This window comes from Pholis gunnellus (assembly GCF_910591455.1).
Source record: "Pholis gunnellus genome assembly, chromosome: 16".
NCBI classification, from domain to species: Eukaryota; Metazoa; Chordata; class Actinopteri; order Perciformes; family Pholidae; genus Pholis; species Pholis gunnellus.
In genome coordinates, this window is record NC_136543.1 from 19,331,904 (window position 1) to 19,347,929 (window position 16,026).

Below are 16,026 nucleotides of genomic sequence, written 5' to 3' on the forward strand. Positions count from 1 at the left end.
AAACTAAATGACTAGAGACTCAAACTATCCCCACTCTCTGATTCTGTATGATAAATGATTGATTACGGTCATTAGCGAAATAGTGCACTGAGCTCAAACTAATTGTGGTCTGCAAGGCTGGACGTTCTCAGAGATCTGACTCAGGTAATTATGCTGCACTTTCATTTTCCCACTGAGGTCTCGCAATAGTCTCATAGCCGCATGCTGAAATGACCTGGCATTACTGCTAATCTGTCCTCCAAAGCCACAGCTCTCCTGCTCTCACTCCTCTAATAACATTCATTTGTTATCCTCTCCCCTCGCAGTATCAGTTGAGGAGAGATTCTCTCTGCGGGTATTAGCCTAAAAAAGAGAAGACTGGAGGACACAAGTCATCATTAGGGTTTCACAATTGGGAGTAATCCGAATTCAAAGAGAAGGACATTGGTGCAGGGAGGGATATAACTCACAGGGCAAATCTCTTGCAGCTACTGCAGTGTGTCTCCAAAATGTTGGGATTATCTCTGAGAGTGCAAAAGCACAGTACATTAAAACTTAGGCCGGGATCACAGCGAGCAGGATGTACGACTAAGATACTGAGATCAAAGCTCACTCAGGACCGCGGGGAGCGATAATAATGATGTACACGTTGAAGAATGTTAATTGAATAATATTGTTTGTTGGCAGTTTAAAGACAACATATGAAAAGCGTGTGTGTGTGTGTGGGGGGGGGGGGCGGCATAAGACTCTGCCAAGGTTGTGCTTTTACATTAATTTCTTTTAATTATTTAATTAAAAACATGCAGACAGGAATGGAAACAGGGCTGGAAAACATCTCCACATTCGCGGATGATGCAGTTCTGTGTATTTCGGTCATCACAACATTTACCTTCAGCATGCACTGGTCCGCTGAATCAGTGATCGCAGCTACAAGCAACTGAAATGAGCTTTTTCTCAGGGAACATCGTGAGAGACCTCAGCAGGTAGATAGTCAGGAAGAAGGATGTATTGGTTGCTTTTTGCCTGTTTCTACTACAGAAACTTCAAGGAGCTCAGGAAACATTTTAACTGAAAAACGTAGTCTGCGTTTCAGTCAGAGAAATTAGTTAATTTGCCGTACATACCCAGGAGCCAACGGGGCCAGGTTTTGCAGCAATGGAAGCTGCTCACTGGTCAAACAAATCTTGGGTCCGGTACAACTCGTGTACTGAGTAATGAAGCCATGAGTGCCAGTAGAAAGACAAATAACTGCTCCTAAGTCCTGCCCCACCCTTAGTTACAGTTGATGCAGTTATAGGTGATGCAGTGTGTTTAGCTTCTGGGCGCTCTCTCCATGCACTCCGAGCAGTAGCAAAGCTGAATTAGCATTGACTGAGATAATAAAAATAAAAATAAATTCCCGGCTACATGCGGGCTAATAAAACATCTTCAAGCTGCAATCATGTTACTGCATCAACATGAATGAAATGTGGTGTAATTTGGTTCAAACGCTCAACCCCGCCATCACCCCCACTCCTAGCTACAGACACAGACGTACGCAGCATCTCTCTCTCTCTCTCTCTCATGACATCGATGCAATTACCTCCCCCTCCACCAAATCACCTCCTACATCTGCCATCCTACAGATGTCAGGACGCCCGCAGCATCGTACATTCTACTCATGACAATCCTGATCATTTGTTTATGTGCAGATATATGTCAGTGACTGTAGCTGCATTATTACACATTGTCAGACGCACCCCCAGAACTATACATCATTTGTAATATATTACTATGAATTATGTATTAGTCTCGTGTATGAGAGGCTGCGTTCGTGCGTGTGTGTGGTCTCACAAGTTGGATGTGTGTGGACTACAGCAGAGGAATGCTAATGGACGTCTCCGCCGCTGCCTCTTGACAGTGGTACGTTTTGTGGTAATCGTCGATTGTTGTGTTGCTCTGTCGCCCGAGGACATGCGGGCAGATGTACAGCACAGACATGGGCATCACTAATAAACACTTATGGGGGCCATGGTCACATTTGACTGGCATTAATGGCAGTTTGTTAACGCTCTCACTCTATTCAATTTACTCTCCGCTCAGTATTGAGCAATTCATTCACTCTGTAAGCATACTGCGTACTTTCAACACAACACAATATTGATAACAAATTGAGTGCTCTTATGTCTAATTCTCAGCGTGGCAATACAGCAATATTTCAATTACATTATTCAGATGAGAAATAACAAATGAAATGAGAAAAGACTGGGATCCAATTTAGTGGTAGTCCTTATTATGTCATTGATTATTTATATGTTTTTAGGCTCTATGTTTGTTGCCATACAGACTTGGCGACAGTGTTTTTTACTCTGTACTCTTACAGAGTTGTTAGAAATTCAGTCAGAAATATCTGCCACTTAACACGACTTGCTTCAGCAATTTTAGATAATGAATTTTGATGTAACTCACCCGTTTGAATTATATCAAGGCTTAAAGTTGGGCATCATTGTGGCCGCTTTGATTGACAGGCGGGTGTCGTACAGCACCAGGTCGATAGCTGCTAGCTCTCCACTCTGCTGCGCTACACCGCCTCAGCTCCACCGATGATCCACTTCTTTGCCCAATTTGGGAAAAGCCGTAGGGGAAGTCGTCACTGCACCGCTTTGAGCTTCACAACAGCTCTAAAGAATCCTATGAGCGTCTATAATTCATGCATACGTCTAATGGTTCCAGCCAAGCCAGGGCTGTAATCACAAGCTGTGGTTAATAAGTTTCAGGTTACAATTTGCAAAGATGACTTTGCTGCACAGCATTGCCTTACTGTTAGTGGTGTATTGGCTCGTGAATCAACCAATTCAGAATTGTAGTCTAATTCTCTTTCCATTGGTCCTCTTTCACAGCAGACACTTTGAAGGAAAAGCACAGGTGTTACCAATAACACTAACGACGGTCACGTTCAGTTCAAGTGTCAGTAAGCCATTACAGTGTAAATGGATTCAGCCATTACTCACTTAATGATTTCGATCTGCTCTCTTCCTACTGTGACACTTTGAAATCTGAAAAACCTCTTGGATGCTCAGGAACCTTATTTTGCTGTGTTATTGTTGTATTTGCTGCTTCCACTAGGGGTGGAAGCCTACCTCTCTGCTGTCTCTCTGGACAATCAGGATCACCCTGTGTGTTATGAAGTACGTGACGACAGGCGGATTTGTCATATGACCCGCCAGTTCTATTTCTTCTTTTGTCTTGTGCAGCAGTCTGCGGCGAAGGCTTGAAAAGCCGTCCCTTCTTCAGCGAAAGGCCTCTGGCTGACGCTGACGCAGAGTCCATCTCCTGCTCTGTTTGATCACTTATCTCCTGCTCCTGAGAGACCCGCTATGGCACTTTGTTTTTGTTGTTTTTTCTCCCAAGAGTGATGAAATGATTTGACAGTGCCTTCAGAGCCTTCAGAGTATAAACTTTAAAAAAAACTCTCCTCTATCTTGTTCATCTTTTTTCATTTTGCTGCAACTTTTTTTGCGCTCAGTTCTTTTGGTCGGCTCGACAGGTAGAGGACTGTGAAGACAAATGACATGGCTTCAGTGTCCTTTACAAGGCTTCTCCTCATTACTGGACTCCCTATGTGTAATCCTCAGCTGATGAAGGCATTAGCTAAATCTATAACAGAGAGAAAAGCAGTCATGCTTGTCAAACCACGTATGTCTGGTTAGCGTAAAACACCAACCAGCCGAGGATATCCGGATGAAGCAAATTGTTTTGATTAGCTTCTGCCAAAGTTTTAGAAATGATGTTCATCATCAAGTCTGGGAGCTGAAGATTGTTTTTGACCTCACAACATTGTTGCCAGTTGCATCATCATCTTGTGCAATCCCCCTTTCCAGCTCTGCATTCCAAACTAAACGGTGTAACAGAGAGTACCTCCTATGGACGGAGGATTCTTTTTTTTAAAGCTACCAGACACCAGTTAAGTGTCTCTCCCTCATTCACTCTGCCCTACATATCAACACTTCAATAGTCACATTTATGAAATTTGACCTTTGCATTTAACGCATCCTGAGCATTTAGGTTGATACAGGTTGATGTAAACAAACTTGGGGTTCAGGGTCTCGTTTAAGGACACTTCCACAGATCCAGGGACGACCCGCTCTCTCGCCTCAGCCAAACGCTCGGTACGCTGTGATGAGCGACGAGCTTATGAATTGTCATTACTTTTGCATTATCACTCACACTGGAAAATTCACATCTATAGAAGAAAAAGCAATGCATTCTGTGATTTCTATTACCAGCCGCGACAGCAATGCTGGTGTTGTTTTCACCTTGTGAGTCTCTTGTGTGTGTGTGTGTGTGTGTCATCTTTACAGGAAGTGTTCCAACAAAAGGTGTCAATTCTCCACGTTTACATGCATATCGTCTTTTTATTAAAGGAAACAACCTAGTTTAGATTCAGGCAAGAAAACGACTCAGTGAGGTTTAGGAAGAGATCGTAGTTTTGGGTTAAAACAACTACGTAAGTGATGTTATTTAACTACGATAGTCAAGTGAATCATGAATCTGTAATTTTGTCTCTGCAACAAAAAGGGAGTCTTTAAAACAGCGTGTTAGCAAATTTAAAGAGAAATGCATATTCCTGTTTGTTGTCGATAAGAGAAGGCAACCTATTTACAATATGCACGTCGTCCCCTCGTGGTTATTTCTACACACGGTCCCTATTCCTGTGTGCGTTTCCTCAGAGGCTCGGCCGTGTTGCAGCCAAGCAGGTTTTAGGGGTTCAGTGCCTGGAGTGAGACACGCCATGAAAGTGATGTGGTTTCCACGCTGTCTGTCTCCGTCTCGTCTTTACGTCTCTCTGTCATTGTGACGCATCTGTCTCCCTCTGGCTGTCAGCTCCAGGTGAGACAGTTGACCGCTGATTTTTCTTTTAATATCCTCCCATATGGGCTGGTATATCCAGACAGAATGACACATATATCCATGGCAACGCTGCTATATCTGTCCTCGACACAAAGTCTCTCTCTCTCTCTCTCTCTCTCTCTCTCCCTCTCTCCCTCTCTCTCTCTCTCTCTCTCTCTCTCCCTCTCCCTCTCTCCCTCTCTCTCTCTCTCTCTCTCTCTCCCTCTCTCTCTCTCTCTCTGGCATGCCCTCTTCCACAGAAGATTGAAACACCTTGAATGTCCAAGCCCCTGCTGAGAGCCCTCTGCATGCAAGATCTGCATACAAACTGTTCCCTTTCCAACCACGACAAACACCTACACACCTACACACACACACACACACACACACACACACACACACACACACACACACACACACACACACACACACACAGTTGTGCTACTTAATAAATTGTGTTCAGCCAGTGGCCTGCTGTGCCCCATGGGTCAGTGTGTGGAGCAAAGAGACATTAATCATTCTGAGGGAGTGTGTGAAAGCAAACACTGGCTGAGCATCAGCACCCTGCATCTTTTGTGTGTGTGTGTGTGTGTGTGTGTGTGTGTGTGTGTGTGTGTGTGTGTGTGTGTGTGTGTGTGTGTGTGTGTGTGTGTGTGTGTGTGTGTGTGTGCGTGCGTGTGTGTGTATTTAAACAGTACATTTTCTTCTGTATGTTTGTACATATACACTTGTGGTGTACTGGGTGTATGTCACACTACTTCTATTTAAACTGAGATGTCTCCTGGTTTGTATATATGTGTGTGTGTGTGTGTGTGTGTGTGTGTGTGTGTGTGTGTGTGTGTGTGCGTTTCACTGTGTCCTCACGCGTCTGAGGTAAATGTTGATCTCCATCCACCTTTACAGCGAGCCTGTCTCCTCATCACAGCTTTATCGCTTTGTCCTCTCCTCCTCCTCTCCACTTCCCTCTTTGCGTGACGCTTTGTGCCCCTTTGTGTTCCAACTTTCACTCGATCCTCCCTAATATCCCCCCCGTCCTTCAATCTCACTCCCTCGCATGCATAATCCATTAGCTGTGGCTTGTCAGGGCTCCGGTCCTGTGTAAGGGGAGACTGGCGCGGCAGATTGCGCAGCGTCACATTAATTTGCTGCGGCTAACTGTTCGAACACCGGAGCAGAAATCAATGTGCCACCTCCAACCTTTATCATCACCGCTGACACGAGTGCACCAGTTGCCCTTTCCAGCATCCACGGTTTCTTTTGTCTGCCAGCCCACACTCACATCACCGGAACACAGTACGTCTTCAAGACTTGTTCCTCCTGCAGAAAGTTCAGCTTTCTACCCAACAGACCAGTTATACTCTCACTTGTATCAGGATCTCATGTCTGTTGGTCCGTCCACCGCTTTCATCCAACTGCCAACTAGCGATTATTTTAATGGTAAATCGATTTTTTTGTTGTTGTCGGGATCAGTTGTTATGTCATAGAAGAGAAAAGAAATCTTCACATTAAAGAAGCTAGACTACAAACCTATTAATCGATTATTAAATAGTTTGCAATTAATGAAATAGTTGAAAACTAATCAATGAATCGTATATATGGAACGGCTTGTTTCACAGCGAGCAGGTGAGTTCTTCTGCTTCACTGTAGACTTCCTCTGATCAGTAATTCTTCCCATCTCCCCTCATGTTTTTTTCATGATGCAAAATTGCCAGTCGCATCCTCTCACACCTTCAAAAATAAGGATAATTTAGTTTCCTTGCCTGCGTATGATCAAGGGAAGCAACCAGCGTTGATGTCCAATGTTCTTGTCATCCCGTCCCTCGATAAAAATCAAAGTGGTTGGAATTCTTTCACTGAGAGACTAATTATGCTGGAAACAAATCAGGAGATAGAGGCTCCATCCTGACACTGGGAGATATCAGAATGTCTACCACTATTTCTGAAAATGAAACTTATTATACTCCGTAATAAGAATAGAAAGATGATTACCGTACCTCAATGCCATCAACACTCCCAGTCTGGATGTTGTGGTCATTGCATATGCGCTCATGTGTGACTGCGTTGTGTGTGTGAGAGCTTTCAAGTGTGTAAAGTGTGCATGTTTCGTCCGTCAGCGGGGCTCAAAAGAAATGTTTTTGATGCACTAGGCATCAAACGCCCAGGCTCTCCGCATGCCCTGCTTATCAATAAACGCTTTCAATCAGAGAGAATTGCATGAGAGGCAGGAAGTATTTCAACTTCTCATTACTTACTTATCAAAACTAGACGGGGCTCACGATGGTGCGGAGTTTTTGTTTATTTTATCTCCCCGTGTGGAAGTAGTCGGGATGAAGGCAGATGCCAAGTTAAGAGTCGAGCTTACTCACTAGCTCCATTCTGTTTGAAGTGAATTAAAGAATGTCTCTTCATCATTTTTTATTTCTTTTAATAAAATATTTAATTCCACCAAGACGGCGAAGAGATTAATTAAAATGGTGACTTGCAAGTGAAATGTTCTTTTCTTCTTCCCCTTTCATTTCTTTGTCTGTGATTAGGAATGTTCTCTTGCACTCGGGGAACACAGGGAATATTTTCAGCTAACTAGAAACTTCTGTCGGAGAAGGCTGAGCTGATTTTAGAAATGCTGACTTATTGATGTGTTTTCTTCGCGTCCATTATTGATGGGCATTGAAATGCATCGCTCGCCGGTTTGTATTTCAGCGGGTCTGAGGCCAACTTGCTACATGACTGCAGTAAACTTTCCCAATCCCAATCAGGACCATGGACAGCACCCGCATCAGCCTTGAATACACTCTGCGCTCCAATACCCACACTGACATACTATTCGGTATCCTAGAAACAGATTAAATATGTCCCAATACATAGTATGTTAAAAGCATAGCTTATGACAAGATAGTATTTCCCAATTGAATGCATATTGCATGCGAAAGTACGTACTTTGTAAGGGCCTCTGCAGTATTGTACAACAAGTATGTGATTTGGAAACTGTGAGCACTACATGAACTTATGAGTACATCATTCATACTGAGAGCATGTGCACATGTTTCTACTAGTTGCATCGGAACAGAGCAAAAGAGAAAAGCACCGATGAAGCTGCCAATTCAGTGGAAGTTTAAATTGGCCTTCGCCCCAGAATCAAATTTATTTAATAACTCTCCTCCTGATTACTTATGTAAGTCCATCCATTGTGAAGCATGAGGCCAAATGAAGGTTTATATGAGCATACATTCATAGCAAGTATTCAGAAGTATTTATTATTAATTATAGATTCATCTTCAGAATTTCCTTTATTGAATAATCATTTCTTTTATAACATTTTATGAAATGCCAGAAGATATATATATAAAAAATGCATTCAATTTACCATCATAGAGGAATAAGAAAACCAGGGAGATAAAAGGTAGAATCAGAGAATTTTGGCGTTTGCTTCAAAGATAACTTAAATGATTAATCAATTATCAGATGTATTTTATTTTTCTGCTCTACTTATACTGTAAACATATTTTATTTACGAGCTGCTTCTGCCTTCTCACGTCCTGTTGTTCTGCTCGTCCGTTTACTGACGCAACGTTGGAGAAATCTAATGCGTCTGTCATCCAGCAGCCAGAAGGGTTTATAGCAGTCAGACTGCAAACAGCCCTGCATTCAGACAACGCATGGGCTGCAATGATGAGGGCATGTTGCTTCAGGTGAAAAAAAACACAATGAAATATGACCCAGGAAGTCCATTTTAGGTTATGGATCTCTGAGTTTGAGGCTTCTCAGACTCCAAAAACACAGCACAGCAGTTTATACTATGAGACATGTTTACATCTCTGACGGTGAATGCTTTTATACGTTATATACACACATGTAGTCTACCAGGGATGTGCACTTGCCCATATCTGGTGCAGCAGATGACATTGCACTGCCAGGTCTAACTTTGTTTTTGCTGCAGCCTCCTGCGTCAGCCTCCTCACTGTGTCAACAGAGTAGTACCATTCAAATGAATGAGGGAGGGTTTTTGTTTTTTTTCTTGCAAGGCTAATGGTCTGAACGCAGCCTTACTCATCATTTACCCTCCATTGAAATTAATGACTTCCCCTCTCCATCAATCCAACAATGCGTAAAAGAAGTGAGTTATTCATCATGTAGAATGGAATATGCAATTAAGTTGCACATTAAAGCAGAAGTTTCCCCTTCACAACACCAGAATAAGACTTTAACTTATCCTCGTACTCCCCATGTGTGGTGTGACCATGTACGTCTCTACTGTCCAAATCCTACACCCTCCCACTCTGTGACGGAGTAAATGTAGTTAGCAGTCACGCTCACAGCTGAAAGCACCATTCTTTAAGGTGTATAGGGTATAAATACAGCAGCAAGCTTCAGGACAAAAACCCTCTCTCTGTCAAGGAAAGCAGAAGTAAATATCAGCATCAGAAACACTCTGTTACCAGGAGAAGATTGGAAAACTTTACAGTTTCTCCCATCGTGAAAAAGAGATATATACCGTAGAATACTTACAAGATATAAACAAGAAATGAGTATGTACAAATATGTGCATTATTCTACATTATAACAACAATACATGTCGAAAATAGAGACAAGAAATATTTATACTATGATCTATAACAACAGTTTAAGTAATTATGAAAATGGGATTCATGAGTAACAGTGTAAATTATTTAGCTATTTAGTTAGTATTGCACCGTTGAAGATACACATTATGGGGTTATAGCTGCTGATATGTGTTCAATATAAATACGTATCGCATCCTAAATACAATGTTACCTTTAAGTTGTCAATAACCGTATATGACAATATTAAATAGTTTGAGAAGCTTACGAGTAAATGTTTGTGTGGGGAGCCGCACGGAACCTACATTTGGATGGAGTTTCATGATGAACACACAACTGCGTTGCACGTGGTCTATGAAGGCAGCTGGTTCAGTCAGCTTGGACGTAGAGCCGATGTTGGAGGGCCTTTTAAACCCACTTCCATTCTTCGCTAATTGGTTTGGGATGGCACGATACGGAGGACCCTCCAGCAGAACGTGCAAAGGTAGTGGAAGTGGGTGCCGGGTTGGAATTAGGCCGACTTCGATCATTGTTGTCTGTGCACGAGCACTCACTGTTGTGCAGACAGACTCCTCACAATCTCTACCTGGATGTTGGACATCAGAGAGCACCGTTAAGTTCTGTTCATGTTGGAGCTGATATGGAGTGCATATAGACTTAGAAAATACACAACTATATAGAATAATATATAATATAACATAGAGAATATGCCCTTGATCGCTTCCCTTAAATTAAAGGCAAAGCAAAAAGAGTCCTGCAGTGTTTATCAACTCCATACTGGATATTTATATTTATGTCATATGTTATGTTATAATCTTACCGTTTAGTTACAGAATTTGCATTTTGTCGATGCAGCTTTTGAATCTGGCGGCTGCATGAAACCATAATGCTGCACAAAAATTGGCTTTCTCTATATATCTTCAAGCATCCCCAGTCCACCTCCCGCCACACAAACACAGACACACACAAACACACACATACACACACACACCTACACACACACACACATCCCTGGTGCGCTCATGCATCAGAATGAGAAACGGCGAGGTGTCCTAATCTTAACGGGAGGGAGTGGGAGCATTTGTAATTTCTTATCCGCCACTAATTACAGCTGTAACAAGACCCAGGAGAAGTGACGGCTGCTGGTTTAGACGTCTGCCGGCTTGACAGCAGGGTTAATTAACAGCCTTCCACCAAGATTAAGATGGGACGAAAACTAAATAGATCAAGATGCACACACACACACACACTCGAGCACATGCACACATAAGCAGGCACTAATGCCGGCGCGTTCGCACACACACTAAACAGCCCTTCCACTCAGACCTTAGATTGAGACCGCCACGCTATCCCATCTATTTCAGCAGGAAATTAACCTCCCGCTCGGTTGGACAGGCTCGGCAGACACACAACCGCTCACCTAATGCGTTCATTCATACACCTTTGTGACTTATTGAAGCTGGCACATGCACAAGAAAAATGGTTTTGTTGATCCTGTGAATATGGCTCATGAGAGGAGAGCAGAGAGAGTAAATGGCATTAGGGGGCTGACAGCTACATGGCTGCAAACTCTTTAGCGTTCGTGTTGTATTCCCCTGCTGAGCTCACACAATGATCCTATCCATCTTGCCTCGCCCTGTAATGCCATGAAGTGTGACTCCGGGTCTAAAAGATTTGTCTAAGCCCTGCCTAATATGTCCCCATTACAGCCTAGCCCGGTGGTGGGTGCGCTCATGCAGACACACACACACACACACACACACACACACACACACAAACACACTGCCAGGTTAATGTGGCACCACGTTCATTGTGCTGTAGCGTGTGTTGCCTCCCTTACCAGCTGTCCTAATGTAAGTCCTTTAGAAGACTCCATTTGGACAGGAGAGCACGTATGAATAAAAGAAAGCGCTTTCTCCCTCCCTCTCTTTGCTGAATCCTCCCCCTCTCTTTGCTGCTATCTTTGGTCTGCAGGGTTGGAAGAGAACCTGGAGACACCCTGTTGGTGTGTTTTGCCCTGCGGGACACGGGGTTGGAGAGAGAGAGAGAGAGAGAGAGAGAGAGAGAGAGAGAGAGAGAGAGAGAGAGAGAGAGAGAGAGAGAGAGAGGAAGAGGAAGACAGAGGGAGAGAGTGAGTGTTTGTTTGTTGAAAACACATCAATGTCAGCTTCTTTCCTTTACTACTGTAAACAGTGATTTTTTTAGACAACGTGTCAAACATGTCAAAACTCAACTGGAAGTACTGTATGCTTTATAAACACATCATACACATGCTTGTAGGTAAGTTTAGCCAAAATACAATCATTTAAACATCACATATCTCAACCAGTAATTTACATTTATTGTAAAAATGTTCAATGCGGCACAGGTTGTCTAGAGAGTGATCACACACAACAAGGTTCCTTATTTATGAAGCTGGGTAAAACACCAGACTTTTGACTATAGGGGACTGTTTGTGTCACATGTCTTAAGGTTGATTTATTTGTCATGTAACATCAGTAATCATTTCAACACAAACTTTGAGTTATTAGTCACGCAACATCCGTACTTAAGTAACGCCATTTTCGTAGTTATTTAAACCCAAACAACGATATTTTCCTGAACATAACAAGGTAGTTGTGTTGCCTCACTGGGTATCTTCCTGGGAAGGAGGTAGTTTATTTTGAAAAGACTATAACTAGTGGAAATTGAGATGTGTTGCGGGACATTCGTAGAAAAATGGGGTAAGACAACAGAGACTCCTACAGCAGGTCTGGACCGTATATCGTGTTCGAGAGAAAACTCAAAATTAGAGAAGATCGGCAGCAAGTTCTTCTAAATCGCTGGTACAAGTCACTAAACAACGAATCTGTTTGTATGAGCGGTTCTTGCATGAGGCCCAATGTCTTTATATGTCTGTTAATGACTTCACTCTGCTGAAAAAAAAAATTGAACCAAACTATTCAAATTCTGATCCATGTTAGATAAATAACCAAAAATATTTGCTTTTTTTCTCTTCATGACCCAGCCTGACATTGTGTTTTCTGTTCGGGTGGGGGAGTTATTTTATCAGAAGCAATAGTGACTGATGTATCCATCCATTTATATCATTTTCATTGGCTTTCATTAACAAAATTAACATGAAGAAATTCCTCCACTCACAGCCTGTATAGCTGCTGCAATCCCGTCACGTTTCTGTTCATATTACGGCTGCAGAACGTCTCCATTCTTAATCCCATCTACCTGACAGACACAGGAGTTTGTCTAACCAGGCAAACAGGTGTCAGCGAGCACAACTCCGCCCTATCACTGAAAAGATCAGAGACACGAGCGACGGTTTAGAGGTCTGCAAACCAGGTTAAATCCATGCTGTTCAGGCCACACCCCAGCCAGATAAAGGCCTTCATGTCAGTGCACAGAAACTGCAGCAGCACATTGTGATTCATCCGCTGTGTGAGCGGTGCTGCCTGCGATGTATAATGCAAACCTGAGGGAGGGTCCGTGTGGAAAAAGGGGGGGAAGGAGTCCTTGGTCCCGTTAGAAAGAATAAGTTGCAGTGGCATGTCTGCTAACAGCTTCCTACATTAGCACCCCTAGAGAGTCATGCCTCAATGACAGCCCTGTGCTCAAAGAGGAACTACTGGGAGGGAGGGAGGGAGGTAGGGAGGGAATAGAGTGAGTTGTCTGACCTTAAAGCAAAGGGGGAGAAAAGCTACTGGTGTAAAGCTGCTGGAGAGAGGACGAAAGAGGGAAGACAAGTTTGGAAGTCGTAGCGGGTGGGGGGGGAGCCTGTCGATAAGGACAGCGAAAAACAGGCGAGAAGGAGCGGGTGATAAAAAGAGAGAGAGAGAGAGGGGGAGGTGAGGAGAGGGCGATGACAGGAGGGTTAGAGATGAGCTGGAACAGCGGGGAGGAGGAGGGGGAGAGAGAGCGATGTCTGAGATTGAAATGCAGAGAAGAAGATGGAGGAGGAGGAGGTGGTGGGAGTGGGGGGGTCTGAAAGTTTCATGAGGGCGTCACTATAGAAGCACCGAATTCTCTCGCACCATTTCCTCCCCGGGCGGCTGATGTAGAGCTCATGTGTGTGTGTCGGCGTGTGTGTTCAGGGACTCGAGGAGGTCTGTCTGACCAGAGGTTTTTCTCCCCGTTATTCACATATCAACAGTGAATTCAGCGGGGAAGAGGAGAGAGAAATGTAAGCAAAACAGAGAGAGACAGAAATACCCGTGTATCCCCGGCCTCCCCGTCTCGGTGTAATTCATGGCCTTCACGGCTCCGCAACACGTTTCAATTGTGCTCTCCTAAAACCCCTTTTTCCTATTTCACGCTGCTATTCAGCATCCTCCACGGCAGCATGTGATCTCTCCCCCTGTCCAGATTCCATCCCCTCACATTACAGAACCTGTTTTTTTGTTGTTGTTGATGTTGTTTTTTCTTCCTTCTTGGGACTTCAAAAACCAAAACACATTTAGCCTGTAAAACGAGCTAAATGAGGAAGGTCCGCGGCCCATTTGTTCGTTAATTGGCACGGCACAACCGTAGATTACGGAACATGACAGTGTCTTTTTACAGAGAAATCTATCTGCCGTGACCTCCCTGGCACTATTACAGCAAGGTCAGAGAACACAGAGGGAAACCAATCAATACAATATCGAGTGCGAAAGCGGACCAAGTCTGGTGCTGGGGCGGGGGGGGGGGGAGGAGAAAGAATAAAAGAGGACGTGGACACAAAGGGAGAGAGAAAGTGGTAGAGCAAAGGGAGAGGAGGGCTCGAGACAGAGGACTGACCAGGGAGGGGGAAGAGCTGGAGAGGGGGAGGTGAGGCACGTACAGCGGGAGATTGCGAGCTGTGAATGAAGGATTGAAAAAGCTAGAAATGGAGGAGAGAGAGGAGAGAGAGGAGAGAGAGGAAGGCCCCGAAGGCGGCAGCAATCTTGCAGGTGGCAGCAATATCAGTCTACAGCAGTGCCACGGGCACAAACGCACCAACCGACACCCGCGGATGACTTGCTGAGTGAGAGAGATGGTCAGTCCGGGCACAATATTGAGGAGCCACAGGCACAAACCGCCCCAGGGAGGTGTCTGATAACACTGTATACAGTAAGTCGTACCCTGTATCCTGCACGGCGGATGTGTGGGCGGTGTAGACGCGTGTGTGTGTGGAAGTGGATATATTCTAGTGTGTTAATGTCAGAATCCAGAAAACACCAAAGGGGCGAGTTCACTAAGAATGGATTGCGGTCTCTGATTTCTCCATGAATTGTGCATCTTCTGCAACCACCACCTGCCTCCTCCTGATTCCATTCACAGAAGATATTGCATTCATGATTTCGCAGCTCAGTGCAATTTTCCGCTTTTTGCGTTGGATTGCAATTACCCGCGTGGCAACGCATCAAGGCGCTTGAGGCCAATTGTGCCGATTGTGAGAGTCAGCCGGAGCCAGAGGCCCCGGGGGGGCCCCCGACCCGCTGAGTCCATTTGGGCCATAGAGACCAAGCTCAACTGCTTCTGCACCGCCAAGCACACATATGCTGGTGCTATTTAAAAAACATTGTTATTGAGGAAAATATGAATATAATTATTTTACACAAAAACAATATGAATTACAAGTTTTATGAAGTTTTAATATGAAATTATGCATTATGCAAATTTGCTAAATTTGCAGGTTCAAATTAATGTAATTATGTTGATATATTAGAGTTAAAAGCTTTTAAAGAGGGAAAATCTGACTCAGAGTGAGAAATGTTATATTTAATATGCAAATGAGACATTATCTAACGTTAACTTTTGGTGAATTTAGGAGAAATCTAAACCTGCAAGTCAACAAAGTAGTAAAGTAAAGATCTATATGTGTATTTTGGATGTGTTTCTTTCACTAGTTTAAAAGAAGACAAACTAGCCCAAAATCTCACAGGTCACAGCCCATGAATAAACTAGGTTTTTTCCTGCAGTTTCTCACCTTGAATCTCGTTTTTTTCTCCCCTCTGTATTAAAAGGAATGACATGTAGGGCAGCTTCCTTCATTTCTATTTCATAACTGTCATTGCATCCCGTCACTGCATTCCAAAATAAATGACTTTTAGCCAACACCTCGTATGCGCTTCAGTTACCAGTTAACTCTCTAAAGATGGTAATCATTGCTCTGCAACTGTGCGAGGCAATTAGTGCTGCTCTTTGTGAATTGGACAATTTTTTTGCAATTAGGCTCATTTGCATTGAAAGGGGCCAAATTTGTGCTAAATGTCTGCATATGACTTTTAACACCCCTTCAAATAGCACAGGAGCACCGAGACGCTGTGGGGGGGGGGGGGGGGGGGGGGGGCATTGAGAATATTGCAGTTTCTTATCTAATCCTTTTAGATTTAATCATCTATCATCACTCCTAATGACAGCCTATATTATTTACGTCATTGTCGGGCTCTACATGATGGCTGTGTGTGTGTGTGTGTGTGTGTGTGTGCACACATTTCACATTTGTCCTTTTTTACCTTGTCCTATAACAGACACAAGCCTTTCTGTTCAACATGTGCATTCGCAGAATAATAACCATTATTCCTGCACAAATACTTATTCCCCCGCTTCCTCTCTTGTAAAGAACACTCCATTCCGGCCCAGAAGTGCTGGAGCGAGATTCATGTAT